General features: G+C 38.4%; 1 long non-coding RNA gene across 1 annotated transcript in view; it reads right to left on the bottom strand.

Annotated features, from left to right (window-relative positions):
* Nucleotides 1-394: 394 nt before the first annotated feature.
* LOC129011585 (uncharacterized) overlaps nucleotides 395-7,227 on the bottom strand; it is a 64,536-nt gene continuing 57,703 nt past the window's right edge. The window contains exon 5 of the long non-coding RNA XR_008493368.2: nucleotides 395-3,242. This is a non-coding gene — a long non-coding RNA (uncharacterized LOC129011585). The remainder of the gene's footprint in view (nucleotides 3,243-7,227) is intronic.

Genomic DNA, 7,227 nt, shown 5'->3' with positions numbered 1-7,227 from the left:
AAACTATGAATTCAATTACTCTAATAGATACAGGGCTATTCAGGTTATCTATTTCATCTTGAGTGACCTTTGACAGTTTGAATCATTCAAAGAATTTGTACTTTTCACCCAGGTAATCAAATTTATAAGCATAAATTGTTTATAATATTTTCTTATTGTATTTTAGTGTCTGTAGGATTTGTAGGAATGTTCCTACAAATTCATTCCTGATGTTGGTAGTGTGTATATTATTTCTTTTGTTCTTGATGAGTCTGATCAGAGGCCTATATCAATATTATTGCTGTTTTCAAATAACCAGTTTTTTTGTTTCATTGGTTGTATCTATAATTCCCTTTTTTCTACGATATTGATTTCTAATCTTATCTTTATTGTTCCCTTACTTGTTCTGGATTTACTTTGCTTGCTTTTTTTCTTAAGTTTCTTGAGGCAGAAGCTTAGGACATTGGTTTAACATCTACTTTTTAAGTATCTAATCCCATACATTTTTCAGTAGGCACTGCTTTAGCTGCATCTCACAAATTTTGATATGTTGTGTTTTAATTTTCAATCAGTTCAAAGTATGTTCTAATTTTTCTAATTATTTTTCATTGTGTCCCATGGACTTTAAAAGAGTCTATTATCTAATTTCTATACCACGATAGAAAAACTGTAATTAACCATAATATATTATGTAGTTTTAAATAGCTAGAAGATAATATTGAAGGTTCCCTACACAAAAAATGATAAATGTCTGGAATGACAGATATGCTAATTACCATGATCTGATCACTATACATTATATGTATTGAAACAACACTATGTACTCCACAAATAATTCAATTATTTTTCATTGGTTAAAAAATACAATTTAAAAAAATAAAAAATAAAAAATTTCCAAATATTTGGGGATTTTCTATATAATTTTTTGTTTTCTATTTCTAGCTTAATTCCACTGTGGTCAGAGAGCATGCTTTCTGTAATTTTAATCCTTTTAAATTTCTCAGTTTTTTTTGTACATGGCCCAGAATATGATCTGCCTTGGTGAATGTTCCATCTACACTTGAAAAAGTATGTATTCTGCCATTGCTGGATAGGATGGTCTGTTAATGTCAATTAGGTGATACTGGTTCATAGTGTCCAAACATGCTATATCCTTTCTTATTTTAGGGAAAGTGACGCTATGTAATTTCCATGCCTAGAGCATAAAAGATGAACCTTGCCTGCTAGAATACTTGTTTTTGGAAGCGTCAACCCCTACACAGTTCACATACCTGGAGGTTACCACGCTATGAGGAAGCCTAAATTAGCTCACATGGAGAGGTCTCAAAGCCAGATAAAATGAAAGCGACATCTGACCAATCCCTAGATTCTCTTAGCCCTCTGCTGTTCTGGCTCCAGCCACTGATCACAACAATATGGGAGACCTTGAGCCAGAATCATTCACCACCTTATCCTCAAATTTCTGACCCAGAGAAACTGTGAGAGATAAAAGATAATTATTGTTATTTCAAGCCACTACGTTTTAGGTATTACACCATGATTAATAGTAATAGTAGTGACGTATTACACCGTAGTAGCAATGGCACCACCAGGTTCCTCCTTACTCCGTATAGATAACCTTATCTCTTTCTTAACTAAGAAACTAGAAGTTATCAGCACTAACTTACTCAATGTCCAGACTTCCTCAAGTATAAATATATCTGCCTCTATATGACTTTATATGCATCTGTATGTCCGTCTTTCTCATTTCAGCAAAACAGAGTACCCGGATTCTCTCCTACACCACTTGTCATCACCCAGTCTTCCTTGCAAGCTCATCTTTCTTCACTTGGGCCTTAATTTTCTGTGCTCCTTAGAGTTTCCATTTTCTCTTCTCATCTCAAACTCCATACTCTTCCAGGCCCGTCTCTTCCTATCCTTCTCTCCTTTCTTAGTTTGTAGCATAACCATCTACTCAGCTGCCCATGCCAGAAATCAGGAAATCATTTTTCCTTCGCTATATTCCTCATTGTCTATATCCAGTCAATCACAAAGTCCCATCGCTGCTAACTCCTTCTTATTTACTCTCATATCCATGTAGGTCTTTTCATTCATGGAGCTAGTATTTTAGTTTGTTCCACCAATCATTTCTTGCCTGCTTTGTGATCAAAGAATTTAACCTAGAAAATTTTTACAGTTAGGAATTTATTATATTTTTAAACTGTAGCCTTATAGTTTGCGGTCAAATTTTGCAATAATTTCACAGAAAATTGGGAAAATTATACATACTCTAAAAACTAAGTTCAATACATGTCTATTAATTTAACTTTGTTATTTATATCATTCAATTTCTGAATTCTTTGAGTTCATCCATGGGAAGCTCAAGCAAGAGAACAAAGGAAAGAAAGAAAATGAGGTCAGGATTTTTATTCTCCCAGCTCCCTTCCTGCAGAATTAATAAAAACTGCCTGAGGGCTGGGTGCAGTGGCTTATGCCTATAATCCCAGCACTTTGGGAGGCCATGGCAGGAAGATTGCTTGAGCCCAGGATTTTGAGATCAGACTGGGCAACCTGGTGAGAGAGAACCTGTCTATAAAAATACAAAAATTAGCCCGGTATGCTGCTGTGTGCTGAGGATGCAGTCAGTCATGATCACACCACTGCACGACAGCCTACATGAAGGAGCAAGCCCCTGTCTGAAGAAAAAAAAGAACTGCCTGAGTCCTTCAATGGTAAGTCACAGCTCCAGCCAGGCAGCCCTCCCCTGTGGCTCCATCACCAGGTTCTGGTCACTCATTCTTTTCCTTTCCCTATCTTTTCAGCGCCCCATGTTACTATTCTTGGGACACTGCACCATACCTTGTAATTTCTTTATACCCTTCCCACACCAATATAAACAATACTTTTATTAAACTCCCCACAAATTAATAACATTGATTATACCATCTTGCAATGCTCACCAGGGAATCCTCTTAGGTTCAACCTGGCATTCAAACTCACAAGACTTCCATCAGCCTCATTGGCAACAGTTTATTCAGAGGTATGTAAGGTAGAAATCAAAGCTTGATGGTAAGACACTGTTGGGAGCTCCTCTCCCACAGGAGTAGTTCTTGGAGCAGCCATGCAGCAGCCACACCGCTTCCCAGGCTTCCCAAATGATGTTTCAGGTGTGAAGCAAGAAGATCCACATCAGGCAGGTGTAAGAATCATCCTGGCCTAGAAGTTCCATGCACCACAGTAGCCAATATCTTGTAATAACTTCATAGATGCAGCTTTCAGGGTCCCTGTGGAGGCATATGGAGTTACAGGAGTCAGCACACTCAGGGGAACTGAAAGCTATGATGTCCCAATCAGATATGAGGTCCCAAATGATTGTCCCAATCATTTATGGTTATCCTGAGTCCAGATGCAATTTATCCAACAGGAGTTATTTCTACCAAAAGTAGTGTTGCCTAGAGACATAGTTGACATTTTACCTTTATCAAGTTATTAGAGGAACAGAGTAAGGAAGATAAGTGAAGGTCAAATTTTTATGCAGAAAGAGGCATCTGTTTCCCATTGAGACATGGGCTATATATTCCCAATGTCTCATTTTGTCTATCTAAGCCATCCTAGACAAATGGGAGTGTGCTACAGTCTTCTCCTGTGTTTTTATTTATTTCTTCTTGATATTTCTATCATGTTTTGCTTTATATTATAATGGTATTTCTTTTTCTTTTTTTTCACTCTGTCTTACGGTGTTGAGGTATTTTTCAACTCATAAAGTTTAATGACTGTTGTGTATTAATTAAATCTGTTGTCAATTCCAATTGATCTTTGTCACACTTTTTGAATTGCATAGCTTAATTTTGCTTTGTCTGATTTTAATAGTGCCATGTTTTTGTTTGTGTTGTTTCATTAATAGACTACTTTTTCTACAGCAGCTTTAGATTTACAGAAAAATCGATTGGAAGATAGAATTCCCACATGTCCCCTCACTCTCCTACACTCATCCACTCCCCAACACACACACAGTTTCTCCTATTATTCACATCTTGTATTAGTGCGATACATTTATAATTCTTGCTAAACCAATATTGATACATTATGATTAACCAAAGTCCACAGTTTGACTAGGGTTCACTGGTTTTTTTTGTTTCTTTTTGAGATGGGGCCTCCCTATATTGCCCAGGCTGGTCTCCAATTCCCGGACTCCAGAGATCCTCCCATCTCAGTCTCCCAAGTATCTGGGACTACAGGCACACACCACCATGCATGGCCAGGGTTCACTCTTGTGTTGTACATTCTTCGGTTTTTGACAAATGTATAATAACATGTGTTCATTATTACTACGTCATACAGTGTAGTTTCACTGCTTTAAAAATCTTCTGTGCTCCACCTACTGATTCCTCCCTCCCTCCCACCTGAATCCCTTTTTGAGAATGTCATATAATTAAAATCATATTATATGTAGCCTTTTCAGATGGGCTTCTTTCACTTAGCCACGCGTATTTAAGTTTCCTCCAGGTCTTTCTGTGGCTTGATAGCTCATTTCTTTTTATTTCTTTACCCCAGTGTTTGTTTCTGTTTCATTGATATCTCCTTCTACATATCTTCTATTTTTAACTTCTGTGGATCATTTTATTTTAGGTGTATAAGTCATACAAAGCATAGAGTGGAGTAAAAAGTTATTTGAGAGTTTGACTTTTACTGGCACGGTTCATATTTTTTTCCTTGTACATATTCTTGTCTTATGTATTGTGTCTAGTCTTTCTCTTTGGAAAGTGAAGCACCAGAGGTGAGGTTTGGGGCCAAGAAACAACCACTAGAATGAGCAGAGCAAGAGAGAGGAGAGACAGATAGAGGATAGTGAAAGCAAGGAGAGAGAAAAACTCAGACCCAAAATGAAGGTGAGTAATGAAGGTCACTTAGACAGGTGAATGACTTGGGAAGTGGATTGGAAATCTTGTCAGATTTACACCAATGCAATCTCTTTGTCTCATTCTCTGGAGGGACATTTTGGAGAAGGAGCTCAAATGCTAGCCCCACCTCTTCTACTCACCACCAAAATGATTTCATTTCCTTCAAAGTATAATTGAACAAATTGATTTTATATTATATCTTAACATAAAAGATTAATTTAATGTGTTAAATATTAAGATTTAATATTATTTTATATTAAGATTAATATAAAAAGGTGAAGGTAGAAATAAACTAGGAAAAGAGAGAGAAATACAAAGTAAAGCACTAGAAAGTAAAAGCAATTGAAGATGGACACAGAGAAAAACAAACTACAGGAATATAAATAAAAATAGAGAAGAAAATAAATATCCTATTTACTCTAATGAAGAGATCCATAGACAAATGCAGGGAGGGAGATTTCCACGTCAAGACAACTCAAAGAGATTATGGTTTAATGAGACTTTCCGCACCTCTCCCCAATCACACAAAATTGGAGGAAAAGATATAAAAGGACAAAACCCCAAAGACAGCAAATGAGAGACAATCTCAGATACAAGAAATGGAATGTAAATGCAGAGTGGTGGCAGGTGTTGATGGCATGAGACAGGCAGTGGTGGACACTGTACGTCATGGAGACATACTAGGGTGCTACGGGTAAGCTGATTGCTCAGGGCCAGGGACCAAGTACATTCTTCCCAGCTTGTGGAATCAAAAAGCAATAGGCTGGGTGCAGTGGCTCATGCCTGTAATCCCAGCAATTTGGGATTACTCACCTGAGGTTGGGAGTTCGATACCAGCCTGACCAACATGGAGAAATCCCATCTCTACTAAAAATACAAAATTAGGCAGGCATGGTGGCACATGCTTGTAATCCCAGCTATTCGGGAGGCTGAGGCAGGAGAATCACTTGAACCCAGGAGGCGGAGGTTGTGGTGAGCCGAGATTGCGCCATTGTACTCCAGCCTGCGCAACAAGAGCGAAACTCCATCTCAAAAAACAAAAAAAAAAGCAATAAAAGTTGTGCCAGACTTTTGCTTCCATTAGGATACAGAAAGGTACAGACAAATGTTGTTCCTACCTTAGTAAGAACAAGCTGGACAACCTCCAAAATCATAATTTTTGCAGCTCATCAGACAGCTGATGCTGCAAAGGAAACTAATGAACCAAAATTGAGGGAGGGACAGGAGAGCAGAAAAGGTCCTGTCTGACGCACAGACATGCTGGTCTGCCAAAGTCTGAGAGCAGAGCAGGAAAATTGGAAGCAATTCTTTATTAGTCTAGGTTATCCAGAGAAAGAGAACCAATAGGAGATATATGTATGTATAAATATATATGTGTTTGTGTGTGTGTGTATATACGTGTATATAAAGAGATTTATTATTAGTAGTTGGCTACATGGTTATGAAGCTGAGAATGCCCCAAAACAGCAGGTGACAAGCTGGAGACCCAGAAAAGCAGATGGTCTAAGTTCCAGTTTTAGTATAAGTCTGAAGGCATAAGATTGATATCCCAGCTCAAAGTCAGCCAGGCAGAGAGAAAGAAATCTTTCTTACTCAGCCCATTTTCCTATTCAGGCTTTCAGTGGATTACGTGAAGTCTACCTTCTTTGGGCCTGTTTTATAATCAACTGATTCAAATGCTAATATCATCTAGAAACACTCTCACAGACACATTCAGAAATAATGCTTAACCAATATCTGGGCACCCCATGGCCCAGTCAAATTAATGCATACAATTAACCATCACAAATCTCAAAGGACTCTGAGCCCCAGACTGAGAACAAGACAGTGGTCATCTGTACTGGGGAAGAGTCAAGAGATCGGAGAGAGATGATCTCTTTGAAGCTCAGAGCCTGCTGACCCTCTTTGAAGCTCAGAGCCTGCTGACATTTGAGGTCAGGGCAGGAAAACAGAGAGAAAACCCATAATGAACCCAGCCTTACGCTGAATAGGAGGCAGTAGCTGCCTGTGGCTACTGGTGGGGAAGAGGAGAGCGGGAGAGCTGAGACCCCTCCTATGGCGCAGGAGCACTGGGACTGACGATGGGTGCAGGCAGGGCAGGAGAACTAAGACAAACCCTCCAGGCACTCAGATCTCAATGCTGGCTAGAGGAAATAATCTGATCTTGCTATAATAATATAACAAATAAAATTTAACAAAAATAACAGCAAAGCCTAGACCAGCTCAAATGCAGCCTAGATTGGCTCAATCCTTCACACTGGTGGCATGAGAGAAGAAGATATGGGACCTATTCTGGGCTTATCTGCTAGTTACTTTAGTCTATCCTATCCTTTTATACATAACATCTGTGATTCAATAAAAAATTACA

The sequence above is a fragment of the Pongo pygmaeus genome, chromosome 14 (genome assembly GCF_028885625.2).
Source record: "Pongo pygmaeus isolate AG05252 chromosome 14, NHGRI_mPonPyg2-v2.0_pri, whole genome shotgun sequence".
Classification (NCBI taxonomy): Eukaryota; Metazoa; Chordata; class Mammalia; order Primates; family Hominidae; genus Pongo; species Pongo pygmaeus.
This window is presented reverse-complemented; position numbering and strand designations above follow the sequence as displayed.